This window comes from Cebus imitator, unplaced genomic scaffold (assembly GCF_001604975.1).
Source record: "Cebus imitator isolate Cc_AM_T3 unplaced genomic scaffold, Cebus_imitator-1.0 Scaffold12, whole genome shotgun sequence".
Lineage (NCBI taxonomy): Eukaryota > Metazoa > Chordata > Mammalia > Primates > Cebidae > Cebus > Cebus imitator.
Window position 1 is genome coordinate 6,882,925 of NW_016107327.1, and position 21,984 is coordinate 6,904,908.

The window sequence follows — 21,984 nt, forward strand, 5'->3', positions numbered from 1 at the left end:
CTGTCTGTATTCTATTGAATTTCATGCATTTAATATACAAGTTACAGAAAGCAGATTCAATTCAGTATTACAGAAACTTTCTTACTAACCGGTATGTATGAAGCAGTGCTAAGAATACTTTCAGACAGTAAAAGATGAGAAATACCTGTCATGGCCCATATGGAAGTTATTATTAAAAGTGGAAACATATTTGTAAATCACTACAATCATAGATCATAGATGCGAAATAAAAAATTAAGACATATTTTCGATAAGGTTTTGTTATATTTCTGACTGAAAGAGGTAGTCTGGGAAATGTGGAGGCTTGCAAATATTGGAATTTTTAGATAAAACAGAAACATTTTAATCTGTTTGGTTTCCACTAGTCAAAAAGAAATCACTCCAATATGGGTGGATCACCTGAGGTCAGGAGTTTGAGACCAGCCTGGTCAACATGATGAAACCCCATCTCTACTAAAAATATAAAATATTAGCCAGGCATGGTGGTGGGCACCTGTAATCCCAGCTACTCCGGAGGCTGAGGCAGGAGAATCGCTTAAACCCGGGAGGTGGAGGCTGCAGTGAGCCGAGATCACTCCATTGCACTCCAGCCTGGGCAACATGAGCAAAACTTCATCTCAAAAAAATAAAATAAAATAAAATAAAATTAAAATATATATATGTGTATATCTCACTGCCATAATAAAATTAGAAAGTAATATAAGTTCCTAGAAGATTTAAGAAACTTTCAAGGAGGGAACAGCATTTGATCTTGACCTTGAAGCATTTTAGCAAATAGAAAAGAGTAGGTAGTAAAGACATTGAGAAAACAAGGTTTTCATAGCCTCGTTTGTCTTCATAATGAACTGGTTGGACAAAATCCTTGTTGTTTATGAGCAGATATTCCGAAGGATTTATCTACATGTGAACACTTAGTAAGTCTCTCTCTAACAGATAGAAAACGTCAGTTAAAACCAAACTTCTTGCTGGTATTTTTCAGTTTCCCCATTGAAAGTTCTCTGTGTCTGGGAATTTGGCTTGCCTCCTCCCTGCCACAAGACACCCTGGAGTAGCTACAGCCATGGATCAGACTCCAGGATCTGGGTGCTGAATAGATCCTGAAAAAATTCAGTTTGCTTTAGATCATATTTCAGGCCATCACAGGACTGTTTTGTAGACCTTCTCTATTCTAATCCCCTGACTTAAATTCTTGTCATTCTTTCCCTGGATTCTGATGTCTTTTTTTTGGACACCTTTCTTCTGAAATCTGTGGAATTTATCTGTACTTATGACTAGTGCCACAAAGGATTTGATAGAGAAATCTAATAAGGTTGTAAACTCCTGGAGGCAGAGGCCTTTCCTATTGAGCTCCATTGCAGAGTTCCTAGTGCGTTGCCTGAACATGTGTTTAAAAAAGGTTTTTAAATGAATGGATTAAACTCTACTGCTGAATGGGAATGATTAATCACAGTAACTAATAAGAGACAATACAGAATGAATTTCAGCAGAAGAGCTTTGTACATGCTGAATAATTATTAGACTGATCCTAAGTAACTTAAGAATGTTTTAGGGTCTGCGAAGTTGTTTTGGCTATCCTGCAAGGTCAAAGCACCTCATAAAAATGATTGATGCTTTCTGCCTTCCGCTAAGCTGACAGCCCTCATCTCACACTGCAGTTTATGGTTCCTGACCCCACATTCCGCAGTCGACCTGGAAGGGCTGTGTTTCTGTGAGCCAGCTCCGATAAGCCACCTGAAAATCTCCCTCCGAGGCAGGCAGGCGGACAGGCAGAAGGGGTCCACTTGAGCCAGCTGGCCCTCCCCTGCTCCTTCCCAAACTTCCCCAGATTCAGTCGTGATGTGTGTGACAGACAACAACACTAATCTCTTCAGGAACACCCCGGAACACAGAGCTCATCTGTGCTTCTAGGCTGGATTTTGCAGAAAATGGGAGATGGCACCCAACCCCCTCCAGCGTGCCAAGAGTGTGGCTGGTCTATGTGATACCCAGGCAGCTGGTACACTCTGGCACTCTCTGGGGTCACCGCAGAAGCTGGTGAATGGTGCTCTGACTCTCGAGGGGATGTACAATCTGCATGACAATATGTGCTCTGTACTGTGAGGAAGAAACTCACGGTGGCCCAACACTTTGTACAGGATGCCACTGGACACAGAAACCAGCCTCTCAGATTTGTAGTTTAACATCCACCCATAGGTCTGAAGTCCAGAAACCTGTCTGAAGTCAAAAGGACCAACCACATGGACAGCATACGAGAGCTGTTCAGTGGTCAGGTTTTTCCCTGCCCCTGAGAAAGCCCCCGGATGTGCCCAAGGAGCCGCAAACCCCATTTGTAAAATGGAAGACTCCTTGCTAATTGACAGGACTGCGAATGGTGTGGCACTTTAAATTACCTTGGCATTAATTGCCTGGACAGGTTGTTCACTCAAATTGCCCTGGCTCGCTAATAACCTGAACGGGTTGGTGTTTTAAATGACCATGGCACTAATGGCCCAGGTTGGCTTCTATTTCACATCGTCCTGGCACTAATGGCCTGGAAAGGGGGCTTGCTTTGCAGATTAACGAGTGTCCTCCAAATGGTAAAGGATTATGGAAAAAGAAAGAAAAACAAGCATTTGCAAGGGAAATAAGAAAGAGGTTTTGCTTCTCTGCTCTTTCCCGGCATTAGGTGCTTTGTGAGCAGGTCTGGAGCGAATGCCTTCTCTGAATATTGCACTTCTAACTCCCTCCCACTTTCTACCCTAATGCCAGGCAACCATTACCTTTTTTTTTCCCTTAAAAAAGTTATATACAGTTAATTGAAGAAGAAACAACCCCTTCTCTGCTCCAGCCATAGTTTCTGTACTTTGATTTCTGTTCATTCCTGTTCCCCACTCTCACCTATCCCCAAACCACTTACTTACCAAGCATTGATTGATTTATTGATTATCTTCTATGTACCAGACCCCTGTTGAGTCATTGAGGATAGAGATATAGAACCATAGACTGCATATCTAGAAGCTTCCATTTATGTAGGAAACAGAGAGCCATTTACAAATAATTGTATTGCAATGTGATGAGCCTTGTGACAGAGTGATGATGCATTGAGAATGTGAATGGTGCTTAGAGGCTGTGAGAGGCTGCAGGCGGAGGTAGTCTGGAAGTGAGTCTTGACAAAACAATACGATGAGCTCCTCAAGGCAAGAACACCTTGCAGAAAGAGAATGTGCACAAAGGCAAAAGTCATGAAAAGGCAGAGCTGCAAACCCACAACTCAAGAACCAGGTGCTGGGAAGCAAGGCTACTTTTCGCAAGGGAAAGGTAGGCTGGAGCTAGATTGCAAAAGCCTTGGGAAAGCAGAAAGAGCTTTGAGCAGTATTTCTGAGATGGAGTCTCCTGCATTCAAAAGCTGACTGTATATGGGGTTTGACAAGGAGGAGTCAAGGGTAGCTTCTAGGCTTCTGGCATCGATGATGTGGCAAAAGGTGTGGCACTTCACCAATATGAGGTTTACAGGAAGGAGCCAGGTTGGGGTGGAGGAGGAGGGACGTGAGGATGTGATTTTTTTCAGGGGAAAGATAACTGAGTTTTTGTTCATCTCTGTCAATTGCGTTCTACCCATCTTTGGCATGCCACTGTGTTTTGAAGCAAAACACAACACAGTGTTTGAGGTACTGTGAGAATTGAACATTTCATGGGAGGCCTCTTTTGATTTCATCAAGAGGACCACCCTCACCAGGCAGCATGGGGACTTAGATCCGGAAACTAATCAGTGTAGAGGGCTTAGTCCTCACGGTTAACAGGAAAAAGAGGCCAAATGGAACAGAAATCCCCTCCCTCCTCCTCTGTTCCATTCTCGCTCATTTTCATGACAATCTGAACTTGCAGTGGCTCTCAGGAGATGGTTTAGAAGTAGGAATTTCTTTGCCCCTCTTCCCCCGTGATCAGGGGAGTATAGAAAGAGAAATGGTTTTAAAAAGAACAGAGTATCTGTACAAGATTAACTACTATTGGAAATCTGAATGCTACCAGTGTAATTTGACAAGTGAAACAGAAATTGAGAACTTGTTTTGTTTTTTCCACATTTTCAAGACTGACTGAATAAATGGAGAGAGTGATTTGATGGAAACAAATGGCTTTTATAGAGTCTACTGAAGTCAATTGAATAGAGATTAATTGAGAACCTACCATTTACAAAGCCCCATGCTAGGCACTGTGGGGTATGTCAAAATGAATAAAGTGTGTTTCCTGCTGTCAAGGAATTTAATGTCCTAGGCTGGGTTACAGTCACTACACATTGTATTTAAAGCTGTTCTCTAATATGAGAGCTGGCCACAATGACCAGCCTCTCCAAAGTGAGATATAAACGTTTCTCTTTGTAGAAAAGCTACCTCCTTTTGGAGGGAAAGTTGTTCTTTCATCCAGCCATCAATAGACATAATATTTGCTAAGTGCAGGGCACCGTGCTGGGCACGATGGGAGGCTTAAGATACTAAGACACAGATCCTGACCTCTAAGGTTTTACCTGTGAACATCCAAAGCCCCTTAATGTCTGAGGAAAGTTATAGCAACCTCAATATTTCTTGTTAAAATAAACTCTCCTAGGATGTCTTTTAACCCAAATAATGATTCTTGACAAAAACTCATAGAGTTTGGACCTAGAAGAGAACTTAGAAGTTTGCTAATCTCACGACCATTTATTAAGAGCAGGCTCAGAGAGTTTAGATGATCTGCCCAAGAACACACAGGAGGTTAATGGCTGATCCAGAACCAGGACCTAGGCTCATCCTCCCTCCTCACTTAGTGCTGGTTCCGTGTAGCCCATCTCTGGTATCAGCAGATGCAACAAAACAAAAGCAAAGTTGAAAGACAGACAGAGACCCAGGAGTATCATAAGGGATTATCTGAGAAAAATCTAGGCATGCCCAGCTGGGTCTTTCTTTAGGAAAACAGATTTGCAGCAGTCCCACCAAGGACGTATCTTTGCCAATTTCATCAGTTGCACTCATAGACATGTAAAAGGAAATCTTCCTGCAAAGGTAGGAAGTATGAGATCCTGTAAAGTTAAATTATTGCCAAAACCAATGACAAGGTGAATAATTACAACTAGTAGCCACAGATTTTTCTTCTGGGAAAATATGAAATGCTATAGTGCGCTTTTTCCTGATAACGTCGGTAAGGTCCTAACACTGCTTGGCCTTTAGTTTGCTACCTTTCACCCTCTCAATCACTTTCATCTCCTTTAAGAAGCCTTCCCTGACTTCTTCTAGAAAATACCAGTGAGTTTAAGAGGTGATAAGAGGATGAGGAGCAGATTATGATCAGGAACCAAGTTTTCTACTTTACAAATTTCTCTCAGATCCCTTTGAATCCTCACAGCCTGAAAATTCATGAGAGTGAGCAGCCTGAGATTAATAGAATAGGTTTTATTCTCCCATTTTACAGATGAAAACATTGAGGTTAGGTGTAAAGGTGGAGTCAAACCTCAAACCCAGGTTTTCTACCTTCAAATTTCATGCTTTTTTCTTTATGCAATACTGGTATCTCCCTCTCTGAACTTAACATGCTAGTCCAGTGATATCTTCTGCATTCTAATTTGTTTCATCATTTTTCTCATGCCTCGTATCTCCAAAACTAAAGTATAAGCCATGAAATACATTCCTTTGTCTCCCCAGCATCTATGTGTTGAATGAACAAGTAAATAAAGTACAAATACAAATAGCCTCACAGTCAGAAGGCAACAATATGCAAAGAAGGCAAAAGCAACAGCAGGAAAACATAGAGATCAGCAAATAGTACAGAGAGCTTGAAATGTAGGACTCGACATCCTCTTTGAATGTGTCTTTATGCCTTTTATCTAAGCTATTTAACTGCATTTTAAAATAATCAATTCTTCAGGATACACAAAAAGGCATACCCAATTGAATTTTCCATATATGAATCTTTGAAACATCTTCCTCTAAGTGGAAAGGAATGCTTTTGAAACAAACTATTTTAGAAATTACTTGGGCCAGATGGAGACCATTGAGACGTCAGGCCATGCCAGTCTGTTGTCTCCCCCACTTGGTTTTGGTTTGTTAGTAAAGTTGTTGTATGACTTTAAAAAAAAACAACAAAAAAACCCCCAAAACTTTATAATACTTCTTGGTAATGGGCTCTGCTAGCCCCCAAAGTGGGTTCTGGAAGATCAAATTAACTTTTGTGATAAATATTGTCATGAAACTAGTAATTAGCTTCTAATGATCCTGCATTTTTCATCGGCTGTGAAGCCATAAACAGATGAAGATTTTGGCTCCTTGGCAAATTCTTTTTGACATAGGTACCTGGGAAAAGAAAAACAGAAAAGGTCTTTTGTGGTGCCCCAGGCCATAGAAACCTGGCAAGGAGTTCATATGCTTCCCCTCCCCTCCGGGAAGTACAGCAATTTATCCACCAATATTTTTTAACACACTCCAAAATTGTGACTGTAGGCACTGCAGGTCGAGCAAATGAGTGAAGTTTTTCTGACTTAATCCCCCAAAAAGAAAAAGGACTGTTGGGTCTGTAAAATGCTGCCCTGACCTATAAAACAGAAGAAAACTCAAGCGGTAAGAAGTAAGCTCTACAAAAGCAAGAGAAGCATACCAACTCTTTACTTAGATTTTGTCTGATAAATTGAGATGGAAAAAAAAAACCCTATGAGGATTTGTTCACTTATATTATTTGACAGATATTTGGTGGACATTCTATATGCTAAGCACTGGCTTAGTTGCTGGTAGGCAAACCTAAATTAGACATTGTTCTGGAAAGAGCTACCACCTCTAGGGGTGTTAGGAAGACTCTCAAGAGAAGATGGATTTACCATCAAAAACATCTTCATGAATGAGTAGGAATTGTTAGGCAAAGGAAAGGAAAGTGAGCAAAAACAAGAGTGAAATGACACACCGTTGAAAGGAACAGTAAGTGTTTTCGTTATCAACCAAACTGGGGTTGGCTCTCCTGGCAGAGTCAAGTCGAAGCATCCGCACCAAGGTTTGCAATGAGAGAAAGAAAGACATTTATTGGTAGGCACCAAGAAGATTGGGCAGCTAATGCTTAAGTCCCGACCTCTCCAATGACTTGCAAGAAAGGGTTTTTAAAGGCAGGGTGATATTTCAGGAAAGCAGACATTAGAGGAAAAATCATCAATCAATATGTGGAGGTTATAACAGTGGGATACGTTGCAGTGGGGTTTACAGGTCATAGGTAGATTCAAAGATTTTCTAACCCGCAATTGGTTAAGGAAGAGAAGCTTTGTTTAAAAAATTGGGGCAGGGCACAATGGCTCACACCTGTAATCCCAGCACTTTGGGAGGCCAAGGTGGGTGGATTACATGAGGTGAGGAGTTTGAGAATGGCCTGGCCAACATGGCAAAACCCTGTCTCTACTAAAAATATAAAAATTAGTCGGGCGTGGTGGCGCACTCCTGTTATCCCAGCTACTCGGGAGGGTGACACAAGAGAATTGCTTGAATCCATGAGGTAGAGGTTGCAGTGAACTGAGATTGTGCCACTGCACTCCAGCTTGGCAAAAGAGCAAGACTGTCTCAAAAATAAAAATAAAAATATAAAAATGTGGGGTCGTTGGGAAAGAATGTTAGCTCTGGGTCGTTACTGTGACTGCCTGCAGAATCCTCAGGAAGAAATTTAGAACAAAGAACAAGGACCGTCAGAGTTCAGTCCTTGATTTCTCCTTATCTGAGGTCTGCAGATTCATTTGCTGGGGAGCTGGGTTTCTGAAAAACAACTCAGGGTCATATGTGAAGATATTATCTTCAGTTTCTATAGAGGGACCAAACATGTCCTGACTCTAACTTCCTTGGCTATTGTTGTAGTCTACTATTACTTTCTTGCTTATCAATTTGCTTATTTACTTCTCAGGGCTAGCTAGGTGCCTGGAATTTCCCCTGGAGGAACTCAAGATCTTCCTTTATTTCCGTGCTTGGAGACCTACACCCTCTTAGAGGGGCTCCTTGTTTCTCTAATTTCTGGTGACTGGAGCAACCGATGAATGTGAGGTTGGGGCAGCAAGCAAGTTGGGACCTGAGTTTTTGAAGTGTCCATTCAGCAAACTCTGCTAACCAGTAGGTATTGCATCATAAATATTGATGAGAACTCCATAAGTGATCTGAGAAGTAGCCACTGAGAACAGAGCCAACTCATGCTTTGCTTTCAAAAAGAATATTTCAGATTCTCCACAACATCCCACGCAGAAAGCTCTACTACTGCGTTAACCTCTCACTGACACCCCCACAATAGGAGAGACCAGGAAAAAGAAGTGCAAAATGGAAACCATGGGACCCTATGCATATTTCTCCTTCGAATCCTTTCTTCTTTTGACACATCATTTAGCCTCTCTGAATCTCAATGTATTCATTTATGTGACAAATTTGAGTAGTTATTAATCTGGGTCCCCTAAATGAGTTTCAGAGCCTTTGTGAACACCCTGAAATGTATGAAATCTTACTGTAGGTACGAGTGTGCATCTTCCTACAAGAAGGTCCATAATTTTCATGAGCTTTTCAAAGACTCAGTGACCTCAATAAAACTAAAGGTAGCTGAATTATGTTGTCTTTAATGTCAACTCAAAAATTCTCTAGTTCTGTAAGTCTGTGTTTAACATAAACCCTTCATTACAGACTGCCATATTGTCAACTTTTATAAAGCTCATGGACTAGGCGTTTTTAAAATAGTGCCACAGCATATGTGTGTCTATTAATCATTTGTGTGATAACAGGACCCTAAACCAAGTCACTTGCTGAAGGTCACACAAAGGATAAGGTGACCTTTTCACTTGCAAAAGAGAGTGCAAGTGGGTCCCATCTGGACGGAACCCCAGGGGAATGCGCTTAAAACAACACTATGCTAGGCAACCCCAATTGTATGGTCTTCCTATACAACAATCCAGTATTACTGGGAAATAACTGAACACCAATTCTACTCAAAATTTGAGTCAGTTCTGGAGCTTCAGGTAACTGCTTCCATATTGATGAGGTTTATGTGGGCCATAGTGCTCCCCAAGACTGATACGTTTAAAAAATTTATTCTATTTTGGAACAATCTAAATTAAGGACCATTAGCAGAAGGATGCGATTGTTACTGAAGGTGGTAGACAGGAGGCAGCAGGAATGTCTCCTAGAGAAGTCTAGTGAGTCACCAGGTAGGTCCCACAGGGCGATAGCTCTTCGGTGTGTGATCACCTCCAGGGATTTGCTGGTGGAGACAGAAGTGATTAGCTTCAACGGCAATGAATATAAAGTAATGATTCACAGAAGAAACTCAAAGGGCCAATGAAGATTATCGAAAAAATTACTCTCACTAGTAATCTGGAAAATGCAAATTAAGGCAACAAGGTGATATCACTTCTTACTAATAAGATAAGCAAAATTTAAAAATATGAGCAATAGCTAATGCTGGAAAGCTTAATATTTTATATCTACGTACCTCTGTATTTTATAATGGGTTGTATTCATGCAGTGTGTCATTTGAAAAAGTTAATTAAAAAATATAAATAGAACAAAACAAAAGTGAAGCACAGAGGAGAGCAAAGAGATAAAATGGAGGAAGAATTCAAGAACAGAAACCAGGGGCCAGTGAAGGATGGAGTCTTTGAGAGAACGTGAGTGGAGAGGAATCACCAGCCACTGAGTAGCTGCGGCCTCTTTGAGAACGTGAATATATAAAATCCAACTTTAAATGTTTCTAAGTCTATGATATAAAACCCTCTCCTTCACCTCAAAACTTGAGTGAAGTCTGCCACTCACAAAGGTTCTGTGTAGTTGTTCTTAGAATGCTGGGAAGCAAGAGGAAGAAAAGTCCCAGTCTGGAGACACAAGTAGAATCAGGAACTCCAGAGCGGCAGGGACTCAGAGGTAGAGTGACCACAAGAATTCCAGCTCCTGGGATTTCACAGAAATCTTGGGAAAAGCATTGCAATCCCCAAAGAATTGAGAGAGGGCATTTGTGGCAATTTTAACTAAATCTCAAAAACCTAGATGACCCCAGCTAATAATATTGGAGTAACAAATAGTTACATAAGAATTTCAGCAGGCCCTCTTCCACCTTGGCCTGGGAGACACTGTCTCTTTCAGACAATTTTGTCCATTTCTTCTTTAATCTGTTATATATTAAAGTTTTGCTCTAATTCTCAGAGGGCGATCTTACTTCCAAGCCCTGGGGTTCTACCCTCCTACTGTTCCCTGGTACCAACCCATGATCAGAAAGTACAAATGTATGCCCTAATTAACAACTTTTATTTTCTGCTGTCGGTATAACTAAAATACTTGGCGGATCAACAGAATCACTTAAGGCACAAATCTCAAAGTGATTCTGTTAATTCGCCAAATTTGGATCTTTACACTTTGCAAATGGAAACAATAGGCTGGTGTTAATATAGCATCTTGAGGGCCAGACATGGTGGCTCATGCCTATAATCCTAGTACTTTGGAAGGCTGAGGTGGGTGGATCACTTCAGTTCAGGAATTTGAGACCAGCCTGGGCAACATATTAAGACCTCATCTCTGCAAAAAAAAAAAAAAAAAATCAAAAAATAAGCCAGGCATGGTGGTATGCCTGTAGTCTCAGCTACCCGGGAGGCTTAGGTAGGAGCGTCGCTTGAGCTTAGGAGGTCAAGGTTATTCACAATGAGCCCTAATTTCACCACTGCACTACAGCCTGGGCAACACAGCAAGACCCTGTCTCAAAAAAAAGTGTGTATATATATATATATATGTGTGTGTGTGTGTGTGTGTGTGTGTGTGTGTGTGTGTGTGTGTGTCATCTCATAGAAGGAAATTAGCCATGCACTTCAACATTGAAATCTGGCATATTTCTAAGTTGATATTTAACAAGGTGATATTGCAGGTGCAGGGCAGGATACTAGGGATATGAGAAGAATGCAGCACTATGCCGGCTTTCAAGCAGCTGACAATCCGTAGTGGGAGGCGATGTACAGCTCAAGGGGGTGATGTAGCATAGCAGAAGCTCCAAGAGCCCAAAGACACAGTGAGAGGGACAGGTCTGGGTCAGGCTGGGCTGTCTTATCCTCTTTGAGTCAGACACGCTCCATTGGCCTCATCTGCCCTGCTCCATTCTCCACCTTTTGCTGTGGCCTTGAGATGGAGACTATGGACTCTTATCACCCAGGCCCATGTGCCCCATGGCTCCTGGTTGCATTCCTAAGGGAGGCACGCTGCTGAGCACCTCTGGGTGTTTCTTCCCTGCTGCCTCCTTCCTTTGACACCAGGATTGCAGCAGAATAAGTGTTTCTTCTCCAGGTTTCTCCTGCATGGCTCAAGCTGCCCCTAGGGCTCCAATCACATTTCCTTCAGACCTAGAGGTGGTCAGGGCTTCTCCATCTCTCATCTCTGGGTATCTCAAAACCTCTCGTTGAGTTACTAAGCCTGCTCACACTTGTCAGTGAAACCTACACTAATGCCTCTTTAGTTGAACCATCTGAATTGAAATCCAGTGGACACGCATTGAAGCAAAGGTTGATCTTTCATCTGTGCTGTATGTCCATCATGGGTTAGCAGGCGGCTCTGCTCAGGGTCTAAGGCTGACAGATGCCCCAACATCTCAGCACGAGGCTTCCTCAGCTGCCACAGCAGGAGAGAGAACTGGAAGGCTCTCCATTCTTTGGCTAGTAAGCTATCATTTCTTTGCATAGTCCGTTGGCCCCTGGAAGTCATGTTCCAGCCACACTTGATTGTAAAGGGCTGGGAAATGTAGAAGAGGAGGGGAGTATTTGGTGAGCAATAAATGCCTCTCTCCTCCACCCACCACGATCTAAAAAGGGATGTGGCCAATTTCACTCTGGATAGGGCACAGTAGTGGTAGAAAGCAAGTCTTCGAGGATTTAAAGAAATACGGTTCAGAAATCCTTGCTACTTGTAAACATGTTTGTGAGCATGCTTCCATGTGTTCATGTAACATATAACTCTGGTTGTGATGTACCAATAGCTGGTAAATGGTAGCTTTTACAAAACCATTTTCCAGAGCTATGGCTGCTGTGGATTCTGAATTTTTGAAGATAATACTAAGAACTTGTTTAATATTGCTGGGAGGCTTTACATCTCAAAAATAAACATCCCTAACTTCATAATTTTGTCTGGGAATAGCCTCATAGTTATTATTCTCACCAAGCACTACAACTCTTCAGGGGGTGATAATCCTGGGTAGAGGCAGGTACAGTAGGCCTGAGATGACTTTATGTAATGGAGAAGCTATCCCCACAGACTCATCTCTTCTCTCTACCCCCAAGGAACCACTGGAAGGAAAAGAATCAAGTTCACTCTGTTTTCCCCAAAACAAGAGTTTTTAGTTCAGCATAACAATTATAATTATGGAATTGCAGCTATTCATGCAATCATTCAGCAAATATTTATTGAGCCCCTATTAAGTGTCAAATGCCAGACGAAGTTTTACACACTGAAAATACAGCAGTGAATGAGCAGGCATAGCCCTCCCCTCCCTGCCCTCCCGAGGACGATGGGCACTAAATAATGAATCACACAGTCATCTTTTTAGGTTACAGGTATGACAAAAGTGACAAGAAGAAACACAAAATGAGAAATGAAAAGTAGGAGGGTGGTCCTAAGACACAGAGGTCAGGGAGGCAGCAGAATGGGATGCTTGGTTGACTTCTATCCTGGAATGACCCTAGATTTTCAGAGAGTCTAGGAAGAGGCAGGAGGGGCTAAGGCTTGAGGTAGTCTTACTGCCCCAGGATATTTACATGGAGAAAAACATGCGCCTACATGGTCCAAAGCCTAAGCCCTATCAATTAGTTACTAGAGTTTCCCAAATCCAAAAAAGGAATTCTAGCAATATCATGGCCAAAGTCTAGACCTCCTAACGAATGTGGGAAACGCTTTGGTTTGAACTGAGCTCTGTCCATCTCTGCTTGGGCAGGACCAGGCATGTGGGATTGACTGGCAGGGCAGCTCTCCAGAAATTGACTTGCCTATAAAACCAGCCCACCAGCCTTCTGCAAAGACTTCTTCATGGAAGAGAGAGTCAGACAGATCGTTTTTTTTTTCTTCCTGTTAGTAAATTTTCCAGCATTGGAAGAGAAAGGTGAGAACTTAGAGGAAAGAAAGAAATGTAAACAAAAACTAAAATGTTGATTTTAATTTTTACCAAAAACACCTCTCCATCAAGGCTCTAGCAGAGCACTGTACAAAAAGAGAAAGAGGCATCCTGCCTTTTAAAGTGGGAGAGGCCACAGCACGCTATGGCATGGGGAGGGCTTGTGGGGCAGTGCCTGGCAGCCATAGCACAGCCCCACGACGCCAGGGCCCTGTTGGGGCCACTCTGCTACCAAAGTCATCGACAAGGAAGGTCCATGCTCCTTCATAGGAAGCAGAAGTCCCGGCAGCAGATTATCACTGAAGGGAGCTGGAACAGATAAGAAAAATAATTGATGGAGACCACCTGGTAGACAGTCACTATTCATGTGGAGTGAAACCTCCTCAGGGCTCCTGAAAATAATGGAAGGAATCTTGTGAGGCATTGAGTAACCTGCAATATTGAGTGAGGAAAATGTCTGAAAAATGCAGGAAATTGGGAACTAAGAACGTGGATAATAAGTTCGCTGATAACCTCACCAAGCTCCTTTGGGTCACAATTGTGCAGCGATGGGGTTTTGGCTATCCAGATACCCTACTGAAAATCGGTAGGCCAAAATTCTCAAATCAGAGTTTGGAGGACATCAGTACATTTTCTATTATGGAAGTCAGAAAAAAAGCCAAATGACCAGAAACTACCTAAAAATGGAGGGGGGGCGGGGGGGGAGAGAGAGAGAGAGACAGAGAGAGGCTGCAGAAACAAACCTAAGAAAGGTCAGACCCCTGAACTTAAGAAAAGGAGAGAAGTCAGCAAATACAGACAACGATCTTTAGAAGATGCATTTTTAACCAGCTCATGGGCCTAGCAGGAAGACCAAAAATGGGAAGAAAGGCTGAAAGACAAAGAGATCGGAGGAGCTGGACGCTCTTCAAGCAAACAGACCTGCAGGCACCGGGACAAGCCATACCAAGGTGTGAAGGGACCAGAAGACAGCAAGATGCCAAGTTGGCTGCGCACGGATCCCTGCAGAGACCTCGGAGGCAAATACAGCCAGATTGCTATGGAGGAGCTTAAAGAAATAGTGTCATCATATACGGACAAGGGAGACCCATTTAAAAGAAAACTTGCCCAGAAATAAAACCTTTCCCAGGAAACACTCAGCTGAGCCCTTTTCAAATGTGACTGAGCCCGAGGCCACATGGGAGGGAGTTCTGAACCACATTCCCACCCACCCCAGCCCCGTGGAAGTAGGGTAGGATGTGCCGCTCTGGAGATGGGGAGCCAGTCCCTGCACTGGCTTGTCTGTACTTGTTTGGTGCCCAGCTCACCACTTGGGCATAAGCTACTCATTTCCTTTCTGAATGTCAGTGTTCTTAACTGTAAGCAACAGAAACCAACACTGACTGAGTTAAGCACAAAGTTTTGTTCTTAAAATATTGATTAGTTCACAGATAAACTAGGATGCCTGGAGCACCACATTTGGGGGATTATGTCCAAAATCTCAACACAGAACTCTTGCAGAGAAAAAATTCCTGCAGCCACCAAGCCCAGATACTGCAGCCAGTACCACTAAGCCCCTAAAGCTGCTAGCCACAGTGGCTCCAGGAACCCTAACGTCCTGCAACCAAAATAAGGGGTTCTTCAAGGACCCTGACTCCGGAATGGACAGCGTCCACGTCCTAGCAGGGAAACTGGGAAGGCAAGCTCTTGGCATTTTCAACTTCAATTGTAGAAGGCAGCTCTGCATCCCATGAGAATCTATACAGTGGTGGTTCCCCAAACAGAGGACAGGCTTTCAGATACAGAGGGGCCCAAAAGAATGACAAGCATTCCACTGCAGTGACACCCGGCCTCATTTGTGACAGGAAAGGTCACATCTATCTTGTCATTTACCGGCATATCCTGGCTCTGCACACCTCCTCCCACCTATTCACCTCCCTGGTACTTAGCACTTTTCTTAACCATCACACAGTTTGGAGTGAGGCCTTAGTGGCAGCTGAGCAATTCTCCCTCAGTCGCCAGGAGGATGTGGGGGGGGGCCAGGGAGGGAGTGAGGGAGGGAAGCTGTCTCTCCTCTGTGCCCAGGAGGGCCCGTGGCTTCTGCCCTCCCTAGCTTGAAGGGGAGGAGACAGGCTCCGTGAACATTCCCCAAAGTACAACTGTCCATCTGTTACACTTGGATGTAATGGGGGTGTTCTTTTTTTTCTTTAATCATTTTGCTACATTTTACTGGTAGCTTCCATGCTGTTTAAGCAGGTAATCATCTAGTCCTTAAAAACCCTGGCACGATTTATCAGAGAGTCTGCTTGGCTTTCTAATGAGTGATCATAATAGCTGTGCTTGCTGGTAGCTTCTTTTTTTCATTTTCAGATTTATCAAGGTCTGATTTAATTGCCATAAACAAGGAAAAACAAGATCAAATTAACAGATGAAATCATAGGGTTTGGCACTGATACATATTAATGAGCTCTTACTTTTGTGATCTGGCTAATAATGACCCCAGACCTTGATAAAATTAGCCAAAAGGAAAACAAACATATCAGGGCGCTGCAGTGCTCGAATGCTTCTAGGCTGACAGGCCACCAGATGCAAACAGAGGCTCCATCTGAGGGGGTGGGTCAGGGATGGAAAAGGGGTCTGTAGGACAAACAGCTTCGGTCGCCCCCATGCCTGAACCTGTGTCCCCTTCAGGCTAGACAGTGCCTGCCAGTGCTGTTAGTGGCCCAGCCATGCCAGTTCCCCACGCCCCAAAGACAACCACACAGCCTGGTGGTGCTTGGATCTGAGAAATCAGACACAATATAAGGCACTCCTCGGTGGAATTCTCTTCAGTCCTTTTAACAGGCTTGAAGTATTTTACATCCGTAGGAAAACCACCTTTGAATTAGTGGTTTTGTCCTCTGAATTGGGCTTTGTATTTGCTCTAATCAAATTCCCTCTCACCCAGATAAGCATTAAATGTGGATCACATCATAGGCAGACACTTGCAACTCCCTGCCCACTCTTCTCGGGGAGGGTAACTTGCCTTTGTTATGGAAATGATTCTCCATGGTGAGCCCACTCTGGGAAACCAGGCACCAGCCACAACACACCCTTTCCGCCCCTGGGTTTGCAAGGCTTCTAGACTGTGCAACTTGAGCGAGGAGTCTGATGTGGGATGGGAGTTATGTTTCTACAGAAACACATCATCAGATTTTTAAACAAGCGCCTGGGCGGCAGTATTGGGAGGTGGTTAAGGATGCCAGCTGGGCGTCTGAGAAACAGGCTCTGCATTCCCGTCCACCTCCAGCTGGGTCATCTCAGGCAAGTCCTTTAACCTGTTCAGCCTCACCTTCTCCATCTGTACAATGGAGGTAATAAAAATACCTGCTCCCAAGGGTCATCGACAATTGAATGAGATAATGTATATAAAGTGCACAACACAGTTCCTAACCCATAATATGTACTTGAAAATTTCTTTACTGCACATATTTTTCTCCCCATTTTATAATAAAATCTCTAAGTAAATATTCTTAAAATAAGCCTCCACATTCCCGTTGGTGGTGGTTCTCCAGTGAGGTCTTCAGACTAGCAGCATCAGCACCTTCCTGGAGAAACTTGGAAGAGCAAATTCTCCAGTTTCACCCCAGACCCCCCGAATCAGAGGGTGAGTCTTGGCCACCTGCATTTTAAGAAAGCTGTCAAGTCATTCCAGGGTATGCCGAAGTTTGAGAACCATTGGTATGGGGAAAATATGGGAGGCAAATGTTGCCTATAAATTCCACCGGCCCAAATCTCTGCTTCTAAATGTGTTGGATGCCAGATACGGTGGCTCATGTATTTGTCATCTCAGCAACTTGGGAGGCTGAAGCAGGAGGATCACTTGAGCCCAGGAGGTTGAGGCTACAGTGATCTGTGATTGCACCACTGCATTCCAGCCCACGTGAGAAAGTGAGACCTTATCTCTTAAAAAAAAAAAACTTGGCTATTTTATATCTGTATCTATATTTACATATCTATTATTTATGTCTATTAAATATCTATATTTACATAGATTTATTTATATCTACATTTACATCTATATTCATTGGGTTGACATTTACAAAAGTGGCCTCAACACCTAGTTGGTGTATTGTGAAAATGATATGAAACCCAGCAAGCATGAAAATGAAATGAGCCACAGTCTGCTTCTCTTCCTCAGGGCTTATTCAAAAGAAAGTTTCAGAGAACATTAAAACTTCACGTCAGCGCCCTCAGTACCAGAGAAAAGAATCACTGAATCACAGCTCCAATAGAAGAGGGGTATGGCTGGGCTCATCAGAAAGTCAGGAAGCTACCTCACCATGACTCAGTTGGGATTGTGGACAGATAAAAGTGAAAAATTTAGGGAAAACACAAATCTTTTTCCCCGAAATGTTCCAGCCAATAGCAATGACAAACACGGGGGAAAGTGCAATCTTAATAAAAGTACATTCTAAGGTTACAATCCTTTTGTGGGGTTTATCTGCACAAAAGATGGGTTTTATAAATGCATCAAATTGGTCAATCAGGACCTCAAATGTAAAATTTTATTTTTCATATATGTTCCTGGAATATTTGTAGGTTCTACAGAAAAAGATTTGTAACCTAAAGAACCAGAAATTTGCTCTAGGCCATGATTTTGTTTGCAGTGTTTTCTGATTGTAAGAATCTTTTGTTTCAGGGGTTGTGTTATTATTATTCTTAATGTAATAAATGAATATTTATCTAATAATTAGTCAAAAGGAATGCTTTTTTTTAATTCCCAGAAAGTGCTGTGGAGCCTGAGGCAGACAATGCCACTCTGGGGCTATCTGCAGATTTTACATCTTGAATTACTTGTCCCCAACACTTGCAGCAAAAGTTCCTTTCAGGAAGGTTTGGCAATGATTATATTCCCTCACCAGGGCCTGACATCTGTCAATTCTATTACACTGTATAAGCTGTGACTGCTTTGGAGAGGAGAATTTTGGCTAGCGGAAGGGGTTCCATGACTGCATAGTTATAACGCTTGGATTTAAAATCCTTTAAATATTAGAATTTCTCTGGATTGCAGAACAATGTGCATAAAAGTCGTTCTTCTATCTCGATGTTAGCTGAAAACTTTTTTTTCTTACTGGTGATTTTAGTCTGTTACAGGACTGTTTTAGCTTAACTTCCCTTTTATAGTTTAGAATTTCTTTTGATTTCATTTTTAGTATTACAACTACATTGGCATAATTAGGGTCAAAAGACAGCATCCTGAAAATATAAATTAATATATGGCTAGGCTTTTATTAATTTGGCAATCCTGGAAATTCTGTTGATGTTCAGGGTTAAATATTTAAAAAAAAAAAAAAAAGAAAAATTAGGACGTGGTGGTACACAGTGATTAACGACTGGACAGCTAGATTCTCTCCAGTTTCTAAGACCCTGGTCGATAAGAATTAGGCTCAAGAAGACACATAGAATAGATCCCTGAGACCCATTTAGGCCTAGACTAGGGACCCAGTTAGTGAATAGTACTGGAAAGCAAAGAATAGTGTAACAGGCAATGAGTGGTTAACAAGAAACACAAGAATATGAGGTAGGGCTGTAGATTATGTACTTGTAAAGGGCTGATTTAAGACAGAGAAAGAAAAAATGTGAATTCCCTGACAACCTCTGCCATCTACTTTCCTTTCCTTTGTTCAACTTAAGGCAGAAAAATGCAGTGGCCGAGTCTGGGGGTTTTGGAATCCTATAGACACAGATCTAAATCTTGTTTTATTCTGTTATTTACCAACTGTGCTTCACTGGGCAAGTTACTTAACTCCCCTAGGCTTCCATTTTGTCATCAGTAAACCTAAGAGAATAATAGCACCTACCCCTTGTGGGAACGAAGTAATGGCTTGGCACAGAATAAGCGCTCAATTAGCTCTATGATTCTATTTCCACGAAGTCCTGCTTTCAGTTAAGTTATGAATGAAGTACACAGAGTGAGCCAGGAAAGCGACAAAGCAAGGGGGTTGAGACAGCTTCCTGGTAGAAATGCTAAGCAAAGGTTTGCTGGCTGCTTCTTTGCTTTTCATCACAACCTTGTCATGTGATTTTCTGGGTTTTTATCCTCTTCTTTCCTGTATCATAGTGGTAGGCAGAATAACGGCCCTCCGAAGATGGCCGTACCCTGATACCCAGAACCTGTCAGTATGTTGCCTGATGCAGCAGAAAGGACTTTGAAGACAGGATTAAATTACCGGTTTTGAGATAGGAGATTATCCTGGATTATCAGGGTGTGCCAGTAAAATCCCACAGTCCTCATAATAGGGAAATGTGAGGATCAGAGTCAAAGGAGACATGGCGACAGAGGCAGAGTTAGCGATTTGAAGATGGTGTACTGTTGGCTTTGAAGGTGGAGGGAGGGGCCGTGAACCAATGTATGTGGCAACCTCTAAATGATACAAAGGGCTTTTAAACAAGGAGGAAAGAGTTTTTAAAAGAGGGAAAGAAAAAGATTCTCCATTAGAACCTCCAGAAGGAAGCACAGCCCTACCAATCTTAGCCCAGTGAAACCGATGGCAGACCTTTGACCTCCAGAACTGGAAGACAACAAATCTGTATAATTTGGAGCCACCAAGTTTGTAGCCATTTGTTATAGCAGCAATAGGAAACTAATCCCAGGGGACACTCATGTCGCTACACTCCAGGAGAGAACTAAAAAGAAAATTGACTCTTGGCACATTATAACCAACAGGCTAATTTGTTTCTTCTGGAAGTTCTGTAGACTGCTCCATTTTGACCTTCAAAGAATAGATAGTAAAGGTGAATTTTTATTTAAAAGTGAGAGTGATTCACTCAGCAGAAATAATTATGTTTCGAAGGAAGGAAGTGCCTGGGTTTCATTTTAAAGATGGTGGAGGAAGGGGGTTGGAGGAGGGTCAGTATTAAATCTTGGTTTTTATATCATTTGCAATGAACAGACAGTGATGCTCAAAAGAGGAAGTTACCAGAATACAGTCAACCCCTGTCGTCATGCAGCCTTTGCATACACAGTAGGTTAGAATGGGTTGAAAACCTCCAACAGAGCAAACTAAGGAACATCATCCTGATTTGAGACTTCGCCTCAGTCCCCTGGAGTGACAATCATGGTGCAATTGCCCAGTTGCTCTGTGTTATGGCTCAGTTTCACTTTCAAGATTCTTTTGTCTCACTTTGAACACATCTTTACTCTCCTGCCTGGATCAGAGTCACCTGACTTCCATATATTTCATGACTACTCATGTTTTTCATATTAAACTCTTTGTTGAGGAAAAGAAGCTTTGCCAAAGATATAATCTAGGACCTTTAGGTGAGATCTAAAGAGCATACCAAATTGATGGCTTGAAAATTGAGCCCCAAGAAATAGAATGAATCCCCAAATAATAGACCATATTCAGTTTTTACAAAAAAGGAAAAAAAATCCATGAAACAGGGTGAGTGATCAATTTGCCCTGTTAGATACGACCACACGCTACCAGTTTGTACCCTATAAGAATAAAAATAAATTGTATCAATTATACATTATCCAGTAAATAAATAAAAACAGTCTGAAAGAAAATTAACAAATACATAAATTATCCTACCTACTAGTGGCTGGTGGGCCCTCCAACAAAATGTGGTTGTCTTTTTATAAAATCTTTTCAGAAGGCAATGACTAACAACTTTGACAAAACAGGCAGACGCCCACCAGAAAACATCAAAGAATGTGGTGATAGTACACTCATTTATTTAACAAAGACGTAGTAAGCACCTATTGCATGCTGTGTGGGGTCACTTTAGTCACATCCGGAGACTCTCTCTGCCTTTTCCCTCCTCTATGTGCTCATTCTTCAACTCCCAAATGGTAAGCAACCTTCTCTCTGCTTCTGCAAGTCTCCCCGTGGGGGCCACACTTTCTTCCTAGTCATTTGTGATGATGTTGGAAGTTCAAGGAAACTCAACTCACAGAGAGAAGAGGGCAGAGAGGGCCTCCTAACCCTAACGAGAGTACGCCGCAGCTGGGAGGCCCTCCCCCAGGACACCCAGCACAGCACGTGCCCCACCTTATCTGTAGGTCTCTGCTGCTACCCCTGACATAGGATTCCAAAGAAAGATCCAGATGGTGGTCACGTCCAGATTCACCTGGGCCTGAAAAAGTTTCTGGGCAAGTGGAAGACAGCCTGGTTTTAGAAATATCCTCCAGAATGTATCTATTAGGGTTTTCACATCAAGAAGCAAGGGGAGAAAGACAAAGAGAAAAATAGGCCGGGGAAGGTGGAGACTGGATGGGATTTGTTCAAGACTAGATTTAAAACATTCTGCTCTTTTTTGAAACAACTTCACTTTGTAATCATTGCCTTGGCATCTGGCCCTCTCTCATTTAACCTCATCTGCCTGACTTTAAATTCATGGAACAGATTTTCACTGCCTTGGACTCCAAGCAGTTGGCTGGCGGAGTGTTCTTGGATGTTACCAAAAAAAGGCATTTGATACCATTAATCATATTGCCATATGTAATAAATTGGCTGCCTATGGTACATCGCCTAAAATTGTCACATGGTTCCAATCAGAGTTCTGCCAACTGAAAGTGGTTACTGGAAACTTTGACTCTCCCTTTCAGGCACGCCTTCCCTGTGTTCCACGGGCCGGTCCTGTTTGCGCCGCACATTAATAACCTGCTGGCTCAACATCTGCACAAAGGCCAGTCTTTTCGAGGATGCACATGTTTAGGGGTGCTGCTCTGTAAGCAATAACCTGCTTGGTATCAGCATCACATCTTTACAGCCAGCCTTTGACAGCCAAGGCAGGGACTCAAAGGCTAACCTGATGCATCACTTAATTTACGGTTTTGCATCTGCCTCCACCCTGATTCTTTTTTAACCTTCTCCTTGCCTGCAAATACATGTATATGGAATTTAGTAGAGCAGTGTCCATGTCCTCTGAGGAGAA